Source organism: Corvus cornix, chromosome 13, assembly GCF_000738735.6.
Source record: "Corvus cornix cornix isolate S_Up_H32 chromosome 13, ASM73873v5, whole genome shotgun sequence".
Taxonomy (NCBI): Eukaryota; Metazoa; Chordata; class Aves; order Passeriformes; family Corvidae; genus Corvus; species Corvus cornix.
In genome coordinates, this window is record NC_046343.1 from 5,280,663 (window position 1) to 5,302,376 (window position 21,714).

At 44.6% G+C, this 21,714-nt stretch overlaps 1 protein-coding gene across 6 annotated transcripts in view; it reads right to left on the reverse strand.

Annotated features, from left to right (window-relative positions):
* The window catches only part of SGCD (sarcoglycan delta), a 308,053-nt gene that overhangs the window by 125,087 nt on the left and 161,252 nt on the right, over nucleotides 1-21,714 (reverse strand). Inside the window, exon 1 of one of the 6 annotated variants that reach the window (XM_010399710.4) lies at nucleotides 6,385-6,513. The exons of 3 other annotated variants lie outside the window; for them this stretch is intronic. The gene's annotated coding sequence lies outside the window, so the exon portion shown is untranslated. Of the gene's footprint in view, nucleotides 1-5,463; nucleotides 5,613-6,384; nucleotides 6,514-21,714 lie in introns of those variants that run through there. 2 more of the 6 variants (XM_019286108.3, XM_010399712.4) reach the window with 2 other exon arrangements.

Below are 21,714 nucleotides of genomic sequence, written 5' to 3' on the forward strand. Positions count from 1 at the left end.
ATAATACTGAAACAAATACAGAAATTGGAAAAGAAGCACACCTTCCAAAGGTCAAACTTCAAAGTGCCTTCCTGACCTGAGAGGGCTTAGAGACACAAGTGCACAGCACTGGATCACCACCAGCGCATGGACAATCCTACCTACAACAGAAAAAAATGCAGCTGCCAAATCTTTGCAATTTAGCCACAGACAACATGACCATGACTACAAAAGTACAGCCTGGAACTTGGGTACTTCTCCAAGGATTTCTTGGTACTGCACAAAAAAAAAAAAAAGAAGTAGTAAGTTTTCGCACAAGAGCTGCACACAGAGTCCTTATATACACCAACACTGCAAACAGGGCCTGAGACAAAATCCAGTCCACTTAGAAAAGCTATTCATCCTTTTGCTTTAGCATACCTTAGAGATACAGCCCATGACAAGAAAGATTTGGTTTTTTAAGAGCATTGGAAGAGCCCTGTCACCCCGCCCGCTGATCCGCACAGGCTGCTGGCAGAGTGCTCCTGCAAAGAAGCTTCAGCGCTTTCCTTCAGCAGAGTTGAAACCAGGCTCAGCTGAACGGCACCAGAAAGCAGAACTGGCTCTGAGCTTTCAAAGCTCAAGCCAGACCTCACCATTTAGGGCAAATCTTTGCTCCATGCCTCTCTCCCTCCTTCTACCACGTCCTTCTGCCCTGGCAGCAAGTTCCTCACTCAGGGTGTGCAACGCACATTTAACAATTCCTCAGGCAGAAAAGTGTTACATGCACAGGGATGAATTAACACCTTTCCCACACAAACACTGGCACTGTAACGTTGCCTGGCCCCGCTGCCTTTGTAGGCTCAGTGAGGGCCATGAGTAGGGTGAGGTATTACATAAGGAATCAATAATGCTTTTCTGCTGCGGGGGTCTCTTTGATCAGCACTTGAATGATGTGTGTTTAGTAATAGAACAATTTCAAGCTGAAAGAGGATGCAATCCGGGAAGGCAGCTTCTGTCTTATGGGGCCTCTTGAAATTTGCTGCTGGAAATGTCCTGGAGCTCATGGAATCAGCTCACTGCAGCAGGAACGGCCCTGAGCCTTGCACAGCCAACACAGCATCTCCCCTCCCTGCCTGCCTGCACATAACTGAGGTGTTACAGCCTCATCAGAAAAAGCAGGAGCATCTGACCCCAAGCTGACCTGAAGCACGGTGATGGGAACACATATCCAGAGATGAGAGAGGGGTTCAAATTCCCTCATGTCTTGGACCTACATCTCCCATGTCTGTCCTCTCTTTGTGTCCCTATCACCAACATCCTCTTCTCCTTCTCTTTGTTTTCTGAAATAAAAACCTTTTCTTTCGGGCTGAAATGAGGGGGAAAAAAAAAGCTCTAAAAACCTTCAGAGGTGCTCTCTGCCATATCACTGGAAGGCACTGTACTTGTATTCACCAGCTGCAAATCCTCTGCAGATTCATCCTCTTTAATTTCTCTGTCTTTTAAGTGCACAGTATCCACCAGGTTCAAAAGAACAGACATTTCTGGAGCGTGACTGAGAACAAAACCTGGCATGAAGAAGAGTGTTTGGAGCCATCTATCAACAAGACATTTTGCGTCTCTGCTCCCCATAAAACTCTCTCAAGTTTGACACCCCCAGGTCTGTTAATCCACCAGAAGCACGACCCAAAATTGATTTATGGCCCTTCACATGGGTCAGACCACAGCCTGGGTCCCCATAAAAAGGATCAGGCTCTGGAAAATGACTTCTCACTTGCAGCATGGCTCAACTCAGCAAGGGCTGAGTACTGGGGAACAGTCCCCAGGATGAAATACTTGCTGGGATAGTTACAGCACTTTTCTCCAGGACCATCTAAGCCATGAACTTGGCCTCTGTGACTGTTATTGGTGTCCCCAAAGCTCAAATTATTTGCTCTCTGCTTGTCCCTCTTTTCTGTCAACAGTGCCTATCCCTCCATATGGGGAGCAGCTCTTCCATGAGTTGGGAACACCATCACCACGCAGTGCTCATTTCTCGGGTATCACTGCTATCTGATACATGGCCAGAGGGACAAAACGTAAAAAGAAACATCCTAAGGAATGTTCTTTTCTTTTATGAGTAGTTTCTATCAGTGGGGTACACCACATGCAGTGTTATTCAAACATCTGGCCTGATTCTGGCAAACATAAGCACATCAACAAGCTTTTTTTGATCTGTACTCTATCAGGGCATACTCTGCCCAGTCCACTGGAAAACATCTCTCTTCCCTCTCCTATCTTGTGCAAGTTGGACTCAGCACAGGCAGCTGGGGAGACCTTGGGGATTCATCTCCTGGTAAAGCATCTCATTGAGATCCCTCAATGCTCCAGGCTACTCCCCACCTCTAACATCTTGAAAGCTCTCATAATTTCCCCAGCTGTTTGGGCTGGCAGCATTTTGACAACAAATGTGCTTGAGGATAAGTGCAATGCAAGAACCTCAGTTTATAAACCAATAGCTTGGAGCAGATGGACTCAACCAAAAGCTGAACGTGGGACTGTCCTGCCCCTTCTCTGCATTCAAGGAGCACTCACAGTAAAACTCTAAACCTGTTAGCATTTGCCAGAACTAACCAAAGTAATAGGCAGCTCCATCTCTGAATACTATTTCCTAAGCTAAAAGTGCTATTTTATTATGCTGCAAGAGTCTGTGAGCAATGTGGTGTCACTACTGCTTCTCTTCTCTGAGAAGAACAGAAACACATCTGCTTCCTATTTACGACAGTCCCTTCTAAATTTTACACTTTTTAGCTGATAGTCACCTTGTCTCAATACTTTTTTCAGAATTAAGAAGAAAATGGAAAGCTAGCAAGGAAGAAAGTCTCTGCAGTGAGTCCTTTTACATATCAAGCTAGTCAACAGAGAATGTCTTTCACAAAATGCCCCACGATTTGTGGCGATAAATTCACGCTGCATGCAAACACCACACCAGCTTTGCTGCATTCACACGCTGCTTCCTTTGCACCACTCAGATGTTGTGAAGCACTCACAAGCCTCTGTCCATCGGTGCCAAGTTTAGAAAAGCTCTTTCCCACCAGAGTGTCTCAAAGCAGGATGAACAAATATGAGAACTACACCGAAATAGCCAGCAGCAGGTGTGACTGCAGGAGGCTGTGGGGACAGCGAGAGGGATATAATCAACTGAGCTCGAATCAGAAAGCAAGCCACAGGAGGTGACACTTTGCAGACTCCTGCCCCAACACACTCTCACCCCACAGCACCAAGAAAGAGCTGTGGCTTGTAGGAATGTGCAAAGCAGGATTGTAATGTGGATTTATACGGCTGGAACCCAACCAGCATGGCACAAATGGAGAACTGTGGGCTTAAGCATGTGCCAGGATCCAGAGTGCAGTTTCTGCAGTGATCCTGCTCACAAGTTAAAATTTATTCTGCTGCATCGTCCCTCTACCATCTTCCCTCCACATGATGTGCCTTCTGTGCTAATCCATTTGTTCTTTAGCCCAGACTCACTTGCTCTCTGGTTTGCTCCTGGGAAGGACCGGGAGAAGGGATACCCATATTTAGGGTATGCTAATGGCTCTCCTATCTATCTGCTTCCAAAATCAAGAGGTTCTCTCCACTCTGCCCACACACGCACACATTCTTCAGTCCTGCTGGAGTCAAAGCTTGAATGCTTGACCCAGGTGGAGCTGCACAAAGGTCACTGAGGAGGCTCAGGAGGAGCTGCCAAAGTTAGGGAGGAAACACCAACTCCCATGGCCCTGGCTGCTGCTGGCTAAGATGGACACATTCCAGCCTCTTCATATCTCTACCTCTTCAACACTGACAGTCAGATTTGGGAGGTGGGATGCTGCATGAGCAGAGGCAGGAACTTGAGTTTTATTTTATTTTTAAATAAGCTTATAACTAGCAGTGAAGAAGATAATAGGCTGACTGGTTGTCTAAGTTAGCTGCTGACAAAAGCAATAGAGCTCCAAGTCTGCAGGGTAAGATGGCAGCCTGTGAAGGCTCACGAAGTTCCAGATCACATAAGACCTTTATTTAACACAGTATTTTCCCAGCAGGTGTATTTTATGCAAAGCAAATTCTGAGCTTATCAAGCCTCTTCATTTTCATCATATGCCTCCCCCTTCCACAGCTCATCTCGGTCCTTCCTCTCATTCCTTTTGCCCCCACCAGCCTACAGGAAGCCCCAGGACATCCATGTCTCCTGTAGGATGCCCTTCCTGCACTCCAAACTCCAGTGGACTCAAACCAACTTAACACTCTTCAGCAGCGTTACTGGGAGACAGCTCTGGTCCTGCCACATTCTGGGGCTGTCAAACTTTGGTGGGAAACCTCCCCTTGTCCCTGAATTTCTGGGTTGCCAAGATGAGTGGCTGTTTGAGCCCTGTGTGTGCAGCCCTGCTGGATGCAGGCAAAGCAAACCGTGAGCCTGCTCCCATGAACCGGTCGGAGATTCTTCGCACCGTCCCACTGTATGATTTAATATCCTTAATTCATTCCTTGCTGAAGAAAAAAAAACCAACACCACCACCACAAAACACAGCTAAAAAGCACTTTCAACACATCAAATAACATTGCTCTGAAAAGCCAAGGCAGAGGCAGGGAAGTTTGTGAAGCCACGCAAGGCGGACTCCTCCTGACACCTCCATCCCTTGACGAACGCGCGCTCCCGAATCCCAAGCCCAAGCCTGCCATATAAGGTGCTGATATCTCTGCTAAGGCAAGACAAGCTTTAATGCTGCAACTAAAAGGATGAGAGAACATTGCCTAAATCTGGCAGGTCCCTAAAGAGAGAGCGAGCTTTTCATCATAAATGTTTCTTCAGTTATTTGGGGAAAGAAACGCAAATTGGAAGAGAAGTTGCAGATAGAACAGCCCCTAAATTAATGGTTTTCCTTCTAATCTGCCCTACGTGGCTCCTGACCATGCTGTCTGTTGCAGTTCACTCATGCTTTATAAAATACAGGAAAAAAATATGCAGAAAAATCACAAAGCAATGATTATTACTGAGTTACTGCCTCTCTTCACAAGCTCTCTGTACCAGGAACTGGCAAACAACCCCCAGACAAACGTGCTTTCAACTCATTAAACAACTACAATACAATGCACTTATAAATGTATTTACTGTGACTGAGTTGCATTTTTCATCCGAATCTCTGAGTGACACGTGGTCCAGAGCCAACCTTTCAGTAGCTTCAGGTTACACATGTACTTACTCCCCAAAATGAAAAAGTTGGGGATTATTTGGGTGCAGCATTCCCTCAGCCAGAGACGCGGCACAGGCGTTGCTTTGCCTGCAGCTTTACTATCGACACAAATTTAGCCAGAAACCACCACCCAGCCTCAGACTGCTCCCAAACCTTCGCAAATATGCCACAACTTCCCATTCTTGACTTTTTTTTTTTTGCTCTAAGCAGCAGCCTGAAAGCAGAAGCCCCTTTGCAGAGGCACAAAAGGAAGGCAAATCCACGCGACGGGACGGAGCAGGGCAGCTCTTACCTTTCCCTCGGCGATGGATGAACGCCCGGAGGGTGCAGGAGGCTGGGGAAGATGCAGCTCAGTGTCTGGAGCAGCACGAGGCCTGGCCTGTGCTCATGAGCTGCCCCTGTCAGATTTTCCAACAGCAGAACTGCAGCCAAGTCCCTGCCCATGCCTGAAGAATTTCCTGAACAGCATTCTCGTTCTTTTTCTAACTGCTTTGAAACCACACTGTCTGTACTTCAATAAGGCTTTGTCAGGCCAAGTTACAGCTACTGGGCTGGCTCCAGCAAGCAATTGAAAACACATGTGTTTTGCATTAAAAGCCCCCTTCTGCCTGCACACATTCCGACACAGACACCCCCGTCCGCACCCAGCCCCGGAGCCTGCCTGCCTTGCCTTGGCTGCTCCAGAGCCAGCCATTTCAGTTAAAAAGAATAAAAAAGGATTATGTTGGTGGAGATTTTCTTTGGGAGAAGGAAAAATGGGGTGGGAGGGATCCCATTCCCACGGACAACACCTCGCCCTGCCTCCCGTGCTTTGCCAGTGTCAGTGGATCATGGGTGCCCAGGTTAACAGCTGGCTTTGCTAAACCCCAACAAGCAAGGAAGCACAGGAATTAAAATTTCAGTTCACCACTACTCTCCTCTTACCTTTGCCTCTGTCTCTTCCAAAACTGTGAGAAAAGAAAGCATATTTTTAGCATCTCTAGACTCAGTTCAACACATCAGAACTGTATCCTAATCTTGACACATACTCCTGTATCTGGTTATACTAAAAATAATACAACTATTTTTGAGTACTTTCATCCCTCTCTGCTTTCCAGCTGTCCTAACCCTTATAACCCAAAATATTTTAAGCACCTTGCATCTCTTTTTAAAGAGCATTAACACCGCTCTGGCACTGGCTTAAGGAAAAGAAACAGAAGATATAATATTATACCTTTAATCAGAACGGGTCCCAGTTCTTAATATCTGTAATCATTTCCAGGCAGCACCATGGGTCAAGGCAGCGACCGTGGGCTCTGCAGCTGGGGATGCCCTGTGCCTGGCATGTGCCTGTGAAGCAGAGCTGGAGTAGATGTGGAAACGCACATGGATGTCCCCCTGATTCCACCACAGCTAAGTCCCACCAAAGATGAAACACAGCAGCAGAGTTGTCAAGGTAACAATATAGAAAAGAGACAGTTTAAAGAGAGAGAGAGATATTTTTCCCTCCTAATGTTCCTTTTCAAACCGTGCACTCCACTTCTCTGGGGTTATTCTGTTCTGTGGTTTGCAGTGGCGTGGTGGGCAGGTGAAGTGTTTACAAGGGATAAATGCAGTGGTGACAAGAAGCAATGAGAGCCCTGATGCAGTGCTCTTTGAAGGCAGAGGAAGTCTGCTGCCTTTCATGGGCTGTGGCCTCAGTCCATGGCAAGGACTCAGTCACCCACAGGAATGCGAGATCTGCCTTTCGCCCACCAGCAGTGAGATCCTCCAAACCCCCACTGGGATGCCCCTATGGAAAGCCTGCAGTTCATCCATCCAACCTCTCGTGAGAGCTGCTGTGGCCACACCATGCGTGGCTCTCACCTGCACTTTTTCCTGCTACCAAAATGCTCTTTTGTTCCTCCTGCACAGAGCCACACGTTGGTCAGCAGTACTGCCCACATGCACAGGCCAGATGTGGGCAGCCTGGACCAGCCCCCCAAGCTGAAATCAGCGGGGATAGATCCAGACTATGATGCTATTTTGCAGAAGACAGCACAGGATGAAACCACACGTTCATCCTGCCTCAGTTTGCAAGAGTTTCAAACAAAAGGCAAGCACACACACACAACCCCTGGTGATAGCATTTCACATCTATTTGCACAGCTTGTGACAAGTCAGTTTGTGCCAGAGCAGAAACCACAGGCCTGTGGATCACATATCAGAAGAACTGTCCATGCAGCTGAGAGTCTCCTCAACGAGCTGCCACAGCCATGATAATACTCTTTGGGTTGGCAACCAGTAACAGCTGAAACCAAAGGCGCCTAACACCTTCAGAGTCTCTTGGTATAAATAGGCTGAAACAGAAAAATACGAACTGCAGACTCACATAATTAGATTTTCAGTTGTACAAGATAATCGGGCATCTGCAGGGCTGTTTGCAAGATGATAGCAGTCCGTGCCTTCTGTCTCAAATTTCCCCATGGTCTTTATTCAGCAAACCAGTTATGGATGGGACAGGCTGTAACTTCAGTGGATCACCGTGTGTTTTGAGTTAAGCACATGCTTTAGTGCTTTGTGGCCCAGGACTTTTTATGGCAGCCTGGCTGTGGCAGGATCATTAGTCAAATCATTTAAAACGTGGCAGTACAGCACTTTGAGATTACTCAGTTCTTTACACAAATACAGTAAATCAGTGGGTTTCAAATTTTTCTCACTGTGTGGACCCCTAAATATTTGACAAAGGTGGTGCATAGCCCTGTAATCATTTCACAGAGAGAGATTCCTATGTACCTTACAAAAACCTCTCCTTACTTGTCATTTTTCCCTTGGGAAGAGTCCCCAGGCCTCCCATATGTCTGTGGACCACAGGCTGGAAACCGCTGCTGGAGATAACTTAATCCCTTATTAAAAATCTAAATGATCTCTTCTGTTTATGTGATGTACTTTCTATCTTCAGAATATTTATGCAAGCTAGCAGCACGCTGGCAGGTAGAGACATGGGGAGCTGACAGCATTAATACTGCATTTTTTCCACTGGCATAATTAGTAGGCCAAGTCTATAAATATTTACATTAAATCTGTCAGGCATCACACCAACCTCACTGATAACTTCAGGGGTGTCTTACTGTAAACTGCATTAATGCCTCACTATTTTGCCATCAAGTAACACATAAAATGCTCCTTCAAGCTAAGCCACTTTGAGTAGGTTGTTTTTATCTCTTTCTCATTTGGGTGCAGGGTTTAAAGACGCTTCAAGCATCAGAACTGTGGCTCAGGGACTGTTCTATTTTTCTGTTATTGAGCTATCATTTGTATTAGTGCCAGCGCTACCAAAAATATATGAACCTTGCAAGCATAAACCTTAAGTTGATGTCGACATAACTATCTGCCTAACTGCTATTATTCCTCAGAACTGGCAGGGTTATGAGGATTAAAAAAACCTACCAGAGCTCTTTGTGAAGATGAAAACAAATTAACCCCCCTCAAAGCTTCGGTATCTTTGCAGCTGGAGACTGCAACATGTAGGGACTTCCATTTTGTGCAGAAGATCCAAGACACCTCAATCCATGAATTTCTACATAAAGAAGAGATTTACAAAAGACAGGAAAGTTCCTTCTCTACCATTTATACCTGCCCTGACTTTTGACAGCATTTTCTCGAAGCAGCTAAAATTTATTTAGTATGCTGAATTATCAATATTCATAATTAATTTCATTTAACAAATAATACCTATTTGCATACAAAATGAAACTTGAGATTTTCATGCTGTGCAGATTTCCAGGAACCCAGTCAAGCATTCCCCAAACCTTCCTAAAAAATTCAGGGCAAACCAAATATGCAGAAAAATCAGCACGTAAACGCAGGTGTGGGTGCACCTGGAGTGGAGGAAGAAGTCAAAATGAAAATTTTATTATCTGAAATAATTAAGAAATCCCTTGGTTTGAGCTTTCCCTCCAAATGGCTTCTTTTAAAATCCATTAAATCTCTTGAAGTATCACAATAGAATAAATATAAATGTTTAAGTATTTTTAATGTCTCAACTGAAAGAAATCATCCGCCAAATTATTATTTTAAATCGCCCTCAGCTTTAAGAGTCTTTTAAGAGATCTCTCGAGTACCTGTGTGCAAAGGGAGAAGCCAAGACTCATTTCAGCTCCATCTCCTTAAACGCAGAATCGAGGGAGCTGATGGATTAGAAAGTTAACTATTTTGGGTCAGGAACAGCAAGCTGAGGGAAGGCAGCTATTGGCATTCCTGATGGATTCACCCAGCCCTGAGCACCCCGAGAGGATGAAGGGCAGTGTAATGAGACATGGAGGGGGTTCCCCAAACTTTTGTAGGTAGTGGCAGTATTTGTAGGGGCGGAATGCTTCAGTGAAGGGAGAAAACCCTGCCCTGTGTGTGTGTGCAGGGAGTGAAGGTCTGACTTGATGGCAGGGAGCAAAATCCTGTTTAAGTGCTGGGAGTGCTGAAGGCACACAGGTCATCAAGTAATCACACAGGGCTGAGATGGACTTGTCAGACAGGTGAAAAGGAAATGGGAGAAAATGAAATGTGTGTGTGTACAAGACCGTGTGCTGGAAGCAGCCAGACCTGCAGTGCCCACATCCCCTTACATCCTCACCCACTGCCCCAGTTTCTTCACAGGAGATAAATGTGGCTACATTCTAGGAAGAAGCATAAATATAGGGTCAGTCATGAGATGCAAGATCTGCTAATTCTTGGAGACTGAAGAGGGGCAGAGCTGCTCTCGTAGACAGGCGTTCCAAGGATGCTCTGAATTTCATGCAGGTGAGAAACTCCAGGAACAGCAGAGGCGACCCTGGAGACCTTGACTCACACAACACTGAGTTATTTAGACCTGAGTACTAAATTTTCCCTTTCTATTCATCCCAGGCTTTGCAAACAGTACAATAACATAAACAAATCAAAGGAAACACAACAGAAAGGTCCTGGTTTCATGGTAATGTTACAGGTGAGCTGGGCAACAGCAGGTTAGGGCAGGAGTCAGCGTTGCTTGCACAAGGCCAAAAACACAACGTGAGTTCAAGTGAAGGATTGAGCTTTTATGAGAGGCCAGATTCAGAGAGCTGCTGCTCAGGGTCTGGAGTTCAGAAACATTCATATCTCTGCTGCTGCTATGAGAGAAGGATCAAAGTGGCAAAAAGTCATCACCAAAGGCACCTTCCACTGCACAGGCTCAGGAGAGCTGTAGGCAAGGGAGGGTGGAGGATGGAGGTACCCAGCATGCCAGAACAACAGCAGGCTCACGCTTACCTATGCACACATTGATGTGCAACATCTACACTGAGAGCAGCCTTCTCCTAAGGCTCTTTTCTCCTTAGGGTCCAAACCTGCAGACTCCCTGAGCCCATATGCAGATGGCAGTGTTCCCAACCCAAAAGCTCTGTGCTGTGCTCCTTTCCCCACAAAAGCTGCAGCAGTGTTTACCTGTCAGCCAAAAAGCCACAGCCAGGACCTCTCCCAGCTCACCCCTCTACCCCAACTGCTGCTTTGTAATTATTTTGATGATTTCAGCCATTTTCAGGCTCTTCTCAGGAACAATTTAAGGCCAGCAGAGTTTGTTAATAGGTAGAACGGAAAGCGTTCCTTTTCATTTCTCTGGCACCATTAACGTAATTATCCTGAATAATTCTTAAACTACGTGGGCTGTAATTTCTAGGCAATATTACTATTACAGAGCCCTGTTCTTCCAGCCAGCATGTGTCATATTTCCCATCCAGAGGTTATTTATCAATAATCAGAAAGGTCTTAATTTACAAACAATAGGGTCTCTTCATTTGCAGCATGACAAGGGAGCAGGATGGGTTTCATCAGGCAAAAAGATCAGCCATGTCCTTGGCTTCTACTCCTCTGGCATAAGAAATTCAAGGGGAAAGAAAAAATAACACTGCAAAGATTAATTCCATACAGATATGAGAGCAAATATTCAGTTGGCAAGGCCAATAATTGTTCTTCTATTAAAGTCTTAACAGTATCCAAATTCATTACCCTTATCTCAGCCTTGGTTCTTTCAGAAATCAGGTTCAAGGCACAGAGCTGCCCTCTGAGCTTTGCTTAAATATGTGCCTTGACCACGGCACATTGTCACCTCAGCCTGCAATAATCATCTTCTGGGGGAACATTCAGTTTCTGTGCTAGGTCTGTTGTGGTGGACAGTTTTTGAGCATGGACATGCCACCCTTACATTTGATGCAGAGCAGTTTCTGGCCAGGCAGAGCTGTTCAGCAGCATGTGCTCATCACAGCCTTTCCCTTTCCACTCCTGACTATTTTTATTCTGTCAAGAAAGAAGCTCTGCTTGTTCTTACACTTAGGTATCCTATTATATCACAAAGTTTAACACCACCCAATGCTCCCAAATTTGGCTCCACAGAACAATTTCCGTAGGCAGCAGATCTGTATTTTCTCAGAGCAATTAGCAGGACTCTTGCAGAACACTAACGAGGTGGCCTGTCAGTCTGTCAGCAGCCCTGGACATGGCCATCTGTTTTAACAAGCTCTGGGGTGTCATTCTGGACAGCAACACTTCTGCATGATCCTGTGAGACTCCTGAGATGTGCAGCAGTGACCTTCATCCATAGTAGCTGATCCAAAGGAGAACCCTTGCCCTCCTCTTCCCGTGGCAGCATTAGTCTCTCACCATCAGGCTAGAACTATCCAGATCACACTAGACAGAGCTGAAGACACTTTTTACAATGAGGGTGGTGAGGCACCAGAACACGTTGCCCAGAGAGGTCCCTGCAAACATTCAAGGCCACGCTGGGCAGGGTTTTGACCAACCTGATCTAGTTGAAGATGTCCCCAATCATTGCACGGGGGATGGCCAAGATGACCTTTAAAGGTCCCTCCCAACCCAAACCATTCTGTGATTCTAAAACCTGTTGTACAACATCTGCTGTGGAATAAGCAGCAAGGAGACAACAGATCTGGTAGCCAAAATGGTGAGAAATCTTTGGCCAAATTCTGCAAATTCTTTCTCTCTGTTTATATTCTGCAAGAGGTGCTAAGGCACGTGCTGTTCGTAAAGCAGCTCCTGACAGAATGCAGATACTTGGAGCTGTAGCACATTACAGAATGATTATGCTGATATATCAACAAATGCACACACACTCACATATTTTGAGTTTCCACAGAGAATACTGGGGAAGGTTTAAAAAGCAAATTGATAGGAAAATTAAGCTACACTGAGATTGTGTCAGAGGCAAGGAAAAAAGACGCAATGGCTTGAGAAATAAATGCATGTTCGTATGTCAGTAATCACACCTGACCTTTGCCAGAGAACTCAGTGTGGGAGAGGCATATTGGTGAGGATATGTACTCCAAGAACCATGAAAAGGCCATTGTACAAAAATTCCAGACCTGGATTTATCTACAGAGATACACTCAAGGGCCTCTCAATCTTAGCATCTCTGCTTCAGTTATCGGCAGGATGTTGCAAAGGGTAAAAAGCCATTTAATTGGGAATTCCCTTTATTTCTGTAGCTATTACCTCTCAATTTCTGAGAAGATTGCTTGTGTTTTCCTATATCTAACCAGGTTTTGGAGCCTAGGCTAGAGGAATTTCCTGTGGGCTCAACAGCATCCATAAAGCCTGCAATGTCCAAGAAAGTTGCTGAGACTATTTGTACTTGGTCTGCTCTCCTCTTCCAAATATTTATCTGATTCAGCAGCTGGTAAGGTTTAACTGTCCCTGTAGTGTCAGAGGGGGCTGCTGCTGCTGCTCCCAAATCTCTCTGTGACCCCAAGAGTCATGCTAAGGATGGCTGTAACAATGTTTGGCCCCATTAGAGTATAGAAGAGAGAATCAAATGTCCTGTCCCTTCCTCCACAGAGCCAGCATACAATTTGGTTCCTGGCACTGTCTCTTTATCCTTTAACCTTATAGCTATGGTCTTGGATTACCTGTGAGCACACCAACTCCAGCAGCCTCCACCAGCACGGCACTGCAGAAATCTTCACTGCAGAAGCAGAGGAATGGAATGAAGTTCCTCTTACAATGCTCATTTCTACATGGCAGAAAAGTAAGAGGCTCATTCTGTGACTCCTCTGCGTGAGCAAAACATCCTGTGGTTTGGCAACAGCAGGATCTTCTGTTCATTAGTAGGACACAGGGAAAACCTTGCCACATTCATATATTTTGAAGTGGAATTTCATCACTGCTGTGATTAATGTCAACATCATTTCTGCCCTAAATTCTCCATTGGCTGAGGCTAAAAATACCTTCCTGGATTTCCTGATATTATCTATCCAATGAGAATCACAAAGGGAGAGAGGGCAAGGAGAGGAGAGGAAAGGAAAGAGAGGTGCTTTTTGTCTTTCATCCAGACTTTCTTTTTGGGCACAGTAGCTGTCAGGGAGGTAGAAGAGATGTTCCAAAAATGTGAGGGATTTTACCTCCCCACATTTCTCCCCAGGTTACAACAAAAGTTTATGTGGATGCTTCTCAAGGAGTAGAAGAGTTTTCATGTTATGCCTCACTCAGAGATACATTTACAATTGTAGTTTAACTCTGTGAAGTCACTAACTGGTAACTAAAAAAAGTTTATTTGCTTCTGCTTTTTTTTTTAAGTGCCCTTGTGTCTTATTCTCATTTTCCAGATCTGTCCTGCCTTCTCCATTTCTGTGGGTTAGGGACATAGTCAAGCTGGTGTAAACTCTCCATCCACAACAGCAGGAAACATGCAAAGTGAAAAATCCCTTTCCTACAAAACCTCTTTCCACATGCAAAGACAAGGGTCTAGAGGGGAAGCCCTATGAGAAGCAGCTGAGGTCACTTGGTCTGGTCAGCCTGGAGAACCGGAGACTGAGGGCAGAGCTCATCGGGGTCTGCAGCTCCTCCCGAGGGGCAGCAGAAGGGCAGCTCCGAGCTCTGCTCTGACAGTGACAGGACCCAGGGGACGGCCGGAGCTGTGTCAGGAGAGGTTTAGGTTGGATTCAGGGAAAGGTTCTTCCCGCAGAGGGTGCTGGGCACTGCCCAGGCTCCCCAGGGAATGGGCACGGCTCCGAGGCTGCCAGAGCTCCAGGAGCGTTTGGACAGCGCTCTCCAGCATGGAGTGGGATTTTTTTGGATTGTCCAGTGCAGGACCAGGAGTTGGGCCTCAGTGATCCTTGTGGGTCCCATACAAGTCAGGATATTCTACGATTCTATGGTTCTAATCAATGGCTGGGTGTTTTTGTAACCCTCCACCTCACAGGAGACCAGCACAAGAGAAATTTACTCTGAACTGTCTGTGAAAACATATACTCGTATTTAAGAAGTGTGATATCTAAGTCACAAGAAATGCATTGTAGCAGTGGGGTTAGATGTGAATTCTGTAGCAACTGTTTCTCAGTTCCAGAGCATCTGGCCGGAGCAGCACTGGGCTGTGTTCACATCAGTGCTGCTGAGCAGAGCCTCCTCCTCCTCTCACCCCTACAGCTATTTATCATCATCATCACACAAATCTGGGAGCAGCTTAGCACGGTGGCACACAAGTCTCCATCCTGACTGAGGTTAAACTGATCTCCCTGCAGCACAACAGTACAGCCAGAGCCTTTCTTTTAACCTAAATCACCCAGGTAGTTACTTGGCTTGAGTGGGAGCAGGTGGGGGAACACATGTTGGGAGCACAGTCTGGAACAGTCACAGAGTTTTATGGGTTCATCATCCCAACACATAAACTTTCTCCCAGTAGGGCTCCTTTTCACTTCCCTGTTTTTATTATTGTACAGCAAGATCTGAACAGCAAATCTCTCAAAGGTTAACAGGCCTGTCCAGAAAGTGCAAGAAACAGATGGGCTACAGTCTATGAATTTTAATGCCCTACATTACAACAACTTGCTATTTCTGTACTGGAGAGCAGTCCACAATCAGCACTATTTCAGTAACTGTGAGAGATGACAGAGGCCATGGAAAGGTGCAATAACAGTTGTAAGACAACCTGCTTGCAAATAATAGTAGAAGACCACCATAAAGATGGGATGGCAGAGAAGGGAAATAACACACGAGGGAGATTCAGAGAAACCCCAGCAAGGACATCTCCACCTGCTAAAGCCTGGGGAACCAAAGGAATGTTGCTGTGCTACAGCAGGTCAGCACATTTCAGACAGATGGTGAAATTAGTGTGAAATTAGTCCAACTTGCTTTGAGAGGAAGCCCTGCTGGTGCTCACCTAAGAGAAAGGACACCTTAATGCTGGAAGTTACAGGTTGTTGCAAGCAAAAGGACAGAAATGCACCCATACACTCTGCTTATCCACTGGATGTTGAAGTTGGCCTTGTATTTTGAAGCAAGCAATGCTTGCAGGCACTGAAACATCTCTACCAACACATTTTAGGGGAAGGGAAGGGAAGGGGAAAGGGAAAGGGAAAGGGAAAGGGAAAGGGAAAGGGAAAGGGAAAGGGAGCTGGCTACCAGTGATGCCATGATGATTTTTTTCCTTTTCTTTTATACCCCTTTTTATACCTTTTTATAACTTCTGTATTCTTAGTGGGTTTTAGCCTACATTCTTGGACTTATTTGTCAAGCTGAGAGACTAAACATTTTAGAAGCTTCATAGTTAGGGATCAAAATGCTCCAGACACCAAGGTCCTCTCCAGAACACATTTTGTAAACTAAGACAGAACCACACAGGGGAAGGTTCCTTGGGGAGGGGGGGCTCATTCAAGCCTCTCATTGGGGAATCTTTGATAGATATGCTAATTAGTAAAACCTATAATGTTATCCCAGATCTTTTGGGGGTGTGCACTGTGGTGGGCATTGAGGTGCATTCAACCTGGATGTGTACACCTAAGGATCCTTAAAATAAATACCAAGGTAAAAATCCCTTTTTCCCTTCTAACCGTGTTTGATTCTTGATTTTAAGACCACGAAAAGGCATCACCAGGACACACGTGTTCAGCTCTTCACTCACTGCAATGAGTCTGCACCGCAATAACGCCTCATACACCAGGACCCAGAGAGAGCTTAGCCCTGCCTGTCCCAAATTATTTGCATTTCTATAGAAAGACAAACACAAGGATTCCTTAAAGATAAAATTTGTCACAATTAGGTGTTGGCATTTCTTCAAAATTGCCTTAAATACTTCAATCTCAAGGAAATGTGGTTGAAAATGAAGGAAAATTATGCTGATTAGTTGCTCATAATTAGATAGATTCAATAAAACCTGGTGCTTAGCATGTTTTGCATTTATACAGTCTGTATACAAAATTAACCTCAAAGATATCTCTATCATTTTTTTAGTCCTTTGCTATCAAGCACATCTGATCTGGAAAGGATCATCTTCATAAACAGATATCTCTTGAGGATTATTTAAAATCATTACTTTGCCCACAAAACTGTTCCCCCGGCGCTCCACTTTTCCCTTCTGCTATCCACATGCAAAGCTTGGAGAATTACAGATCTTAACTTGTTCTGAGAAGAAACTGGTGATTTTTGTTGGAAGCATGGTTATTTATGAAGGAAGTAAGTCTTGTTCCTACAGTGGGGAGAATGTGGAGGGGAAAAGAAAAAGGGCAGTGTCCCACTGCTCCAAATGTCTCTCAACCAGCATTCAGCCAAAACATTTGCTTGGAATGTTACCTGCTTCTTGAATCTAAAAGCAAGGATAAGTATGTACATCTCAGCACAAAACATCTTACCCAGGGAGCACTGATGAAGATAAAGCTACTGGCAGACTCATAAACCCTACTGCCAAAGTTTACTTGTGGGTGAAACTTCCTTCTCCTGGTCCAGATAAAGAAAATCCTGAGGAGCTAATAAGCAATTGACTGTTCTCCTATGCAAAATGGCCCTTGTGTCATGGAAGTCCTATTAATTTTCTTGGAGCCCACAAAATTAGCTAAAAATGCTTATGTAGATTAAAAAAGACAAAAGATATTTATGGAGCTTCTTTCTCTGCAGAGCAGTCAAATATGTCTTCAACCCTATATATAAGCACCTCTATTTACTACTCCGAGTAGCTGCGTTTTTTCTCTCTGTGAGAAATTTTTCTTCCTCCTTCAGAGCACCATCCCCCTTTCTAAGCCAGAAGAATATGAAATAAATATGGTACTGCATATAAACAGTGCACAATATAACAGAGCTTCTAAATTCAGAGTCAGCCGAAGAGATGAAGTTTTTCTTTCTCAGTGATTGATGCCCTCCAGAAGAAATAATAATTATATGGCACAAGGAGGAGGAAAAAAGGCACGTTGAATAATATAAGCATTTAGTCAAATCATAACTGAAACAGAGGGGAAAAAAGGCTTTAAAACTGCTTAGCCAGAAAAAGACAGCATTATCTGTAAAATGGATGAAAAATAAACCCCCTCCAAGCAGAAAAGAACTTCAGAAATTTGTTATACGCTAATGCCATCTACCAGACATCAGTGGAAGTAGCAGAAAGAAGTGTCAAAGAAGCCACAAACACAACAAGGATTAAGTACTTGTGCACAGCCCCAGGTCTTTATTTTCTTAGCAAGTACTGAATTCCAAACCTTGTTCTACCTTTTTTTTTTCCTTCTTAGAGAAGGGACTCCAGGGCATCCATGAATGCAAATATTTATAATTTCTTTTCATTGTCAAGGCTGCAGAAAAATCTTTGAAATTCCCCTTCCAACACAACTTTGAGGCACAATATTTATCCACACAACTTCGAACTATCATTATGGCAAGCTGATGCTCTGTTATGCAATGAAAAAATCCCTTATTTTATGTGAAATTCCACATTGTCTCAGGGCCTCTTCAGCCTGCTCTGTCTTTATCAGTGAGTCCAGACTCAAAGAGCTTTACAGGTGGTTACACTGATCATTTAATCCCAGTCTTTACCTGTATGTGGAAACTAGTTTCCAAGGAGTGCCTGATAACTGTAAAGGGGTTTCTACTCACCTTCTTGTCCCAAATGGCCCTGGATTTATACCCAGCTCTAAAACACAGCCCAAGGAGCTGTGCCAAACTTTTAACAACATGGCTGCTTTTCTAGGAGAAAGTTTTCCACTGCCACTTTTCAAGCCCAAAGCTCAGGTTTTACCAGTATCCATCAATGTTCCTTTTGGACATCCACCAGAAATAAACTGCAGATGCCTATCAGTCTCAAAACTGAAAAATAGATGCAGTTGCAAAATCTGCCACTGCCATGCCATGGACACAGAGTCCATCTGCTGATGCAGAAAGTGGGAGACAGGAAAAGCAATATCTGAAAGCAGCAGAGCACGATGTGGACCTGAACCATCTTGAGAGACTTGAGAACACTTCCATTTCAAAAGGAACATCATCTATATATGTCTTTGTTCTTTCAGACAAAACCTCGTTTCTTCCTAAACTGATCTACAACCTACCCCAAACTTCTCCCCAAACTTACCCCAAACTAACAAATTTTGTTCGCCTTTCAGTCCCGAATACCTCTTCAGGAAAATATTCCAGAAATTCTGACAATTGAAAAGAATCTGATTTTCTGTTTAAATGTATTCAGATCAACAACACGTCTTTGCATCAACTTTAGCTTTTTTTTTTCCCGCCTTGAAAAAACTCCATAGTTTCAGAAGTATTTACTGATACCAACTAACAGAGGCGCTATCCAGAAATTCTGCCAGTATTTGTCTTTTTCTGCTCTTCCAGAAGGGCAGAAACAAAAGCTGTTTAGCTGCTACACTTGGTCTGTGCCTACAATGGAAAGGTCCAGTGATGAAGCCATACTGAATAGCCATGGATTAAGAAATTGCAGCAGTTCTAGGAGCTGCTGTTGATTCAAGGTGAGAGGAATTGCACTGAGCTGGAGTTAGCTGGCAATGCACAAAGAGGAATTTCCATGTTGTCAAAAATCTTCCGCCGTGTCTGATTCTGGCATTATTTCCTACTGGCTTGCTAAGAAAAAACGAGCCTTCATCACACTCCTCTGGTGCTTTCTTTGCTCCTCAGATGAATATTCTGGGAGTGCAAATAAAATCTACAACAGCAGCAATTTATTTTCTGCCTCTCACAGGAAGGACTGGAGGCAGCCAGGCTTTTGTATCAAGAACTGGAAGCCTCCCTGCCAGCTCTCAGTTCCGCTCCTCCTTCTGCTCTTTGCTTTCTGGGAGATCACAGCCACAAGGCACGCCAAGGCCACACCAACGTGCTGCTGGTTCTCAGCCCCATCTCTACAGCCCTAAGAGCCTGTCTGACACGCAGGAAATTTAGCCATGAAGATCCAGACCCAGGCTTCCGAACAGCAGAGAGAGAATGCACAGGCAGACCCAAACTGGGCAGAGAATCAATACTGGGGAGGAATATCTCATTATTATTGCAATACAAGTCTAGGATTTAAAAAGTCCATGTCAGAAGAACTGAGACACGCCATCACAAATTTTTTATCAGCTATCCATGGGGCTTTTAAGCTTCCAGCTTCCCAGAGTAACAGTTACACTTGAAACCATGAACTTTCTTTTTCTCTGCCTCCAAAATTGCAAACACACAGTGTAACAGTGCTTAAACTTGTTGGCCCTCCTCTCTTACAGAGCAGTCACTGCCTCTGTTTTACTTTTCTTTCCCAGGGTTCTGGCAGCACATGGGTTAACGGGACAGTTATTTGAATGAAAGGCATTTCCAATAAATCAGCAGATAGCAAAAGGGAAAAAGCACTAGAGTAATCTCTTCTGCTCACAGTTTCATTATGCTCTTGGCTTTGAGCCATTATAAGGTAAATCAGTCAAGTCATGTTGCACAGACATTTCTGAAAGAACAGTTTTTTAAACCACTTGGTAAGCCACTCTCCTTGTTTTGAATGGAGAATCCTGCTTATTTTGTATGGCACTTTATGCCCATTTAGAAGCTGTGAAAAGGAGAGCTGCAGTCAGAGCTGGAGCTGTGTGATTTGGCTGCAGAGGGCTTTCCCCATAGCCCACATCCTCCTTTCCCTGCTGCATCAGGCCTGATGACAGCACCCCAGCAAATGGACACCCACTCCCTCTCCAGTTCCCTTTTGGCAACAAACCTCACAATAATGCTGACCAAAGAAGGGATCACTGCTTGTAGTACCTTGGCCTGGGCAAGTCTGCTCAGCTGGTGACATTCTCTAGGGCTCTCCCCAGCTTTTAATTTCCATCTGGTGTTCTCTCACCACTTGCTGGCTCACGGCCCCTCGACAAACATGGAAAAATGCAAAAATGCCCTGCTTTCACCACTGGGAAGACTATCCTGGGATGAAACTCCCAGAAAAAGGAAATGGAGGCTACTGGCAAAAATATTACAGTTTTGACAGTCTCTTCATGCTCTTTCTCCCCCACAACACTGGTGTGATCAAGAGGAGGCAGAACAGTGATGCAGCAGCAGCAGAACATCGTGGACAGAGAAATGGGGGATGCAGACAAGGCAAATACCACATAGCTGCAAATGGCCTTGAAAGCACCAGCTTGTCCCTGCACAAACTGTCTCCCAGCCATTCTAATGGCTTCAAACATCACACAGTGTCACTAATGTTCAGTATTTTTCCTTTTACAACTCACAGCTTTCAACTAAATGCATTCATCCTATTTCCCCCCCCCATTCCCACACTGTACCCCCCCCAAAGTCACTGAAAGTACCTTTACCTTAATGATTTGGAGTCTCACACAATTTACTGAAATACTGAACATCAGTTATAAAAGCCACACATAAAAGCCAAACACAGTATAAGAATCTCAGGGTAACACAGCAAAAGCATCCTCACAGGCACTCCAGCTGAGAGAAATCCCAATTAATGCCTTACACAGAAACACAAGCTCTTCATGCTTAACCTTCAGATTTTAAGTGGGACCTCAATGTTTGCTGAAAGTAGCTGTGGCAAACTTTAAACATCTAATTTTTGACTGTTCAGAACAGAGTGATGGCTGCCTGCTTTTGCCCTGCAACCATCCACCAACCTCTCACTCGGCCTAGGTTAGCACAGCAAGCAGCTACTGCAAGAGGCAGAGACTCCTCACCAGTTTCTAAACTAGTTGACAGACACTTCCAGCTGCTTTTCAATGCATATTCCACTGTCAATCAAAATTACAGGGTATAATTAAGCAGGGAACAGCCAAGCAATGTCTGTCTTCTACCCAAGAACCCAATGAACAGATTAATTTACCAGCGAAATAGAGTAAGATGAATTCCTCTAAAAATAAACCCCTGAGAGACAAGGCACCAGCAGTTTCTTTCCTATCTAGCAGCAGGTTAAATATTGTATTTTTTCTGCAAAGCAGAGTTTCAAAAGCTGTCAAGAACTCAAACCTTTCGGTATCATCCCATATTAATACCGGTGATCTCTGTTCAACTTACAAATTGCAAATTCAGCTCCTGGAGACATCAGTGGGTCCGTCAGCCTCATGACTGGGGTAACATAAATGGCACCACATGTCAGAAGGATGATGAGGTGCCACACAAACCACTGCAGAGTTGGCATAACCTGCCCTGAGCTGTTGTAGGTTCCTGAGATCTTTTAAATATCTTGCTCTACCTGACATTTCTTTGTGCAGTAGGTATTATATTCACTTTGCGTCGCTGAACTTTAATTACTTTGACAACTTGCAGGGGACTTTTTAAATAATATTTGATTTAATCAACAGGTTTTTTTCATTGTAATGTTCGGTAGCAGCAACAG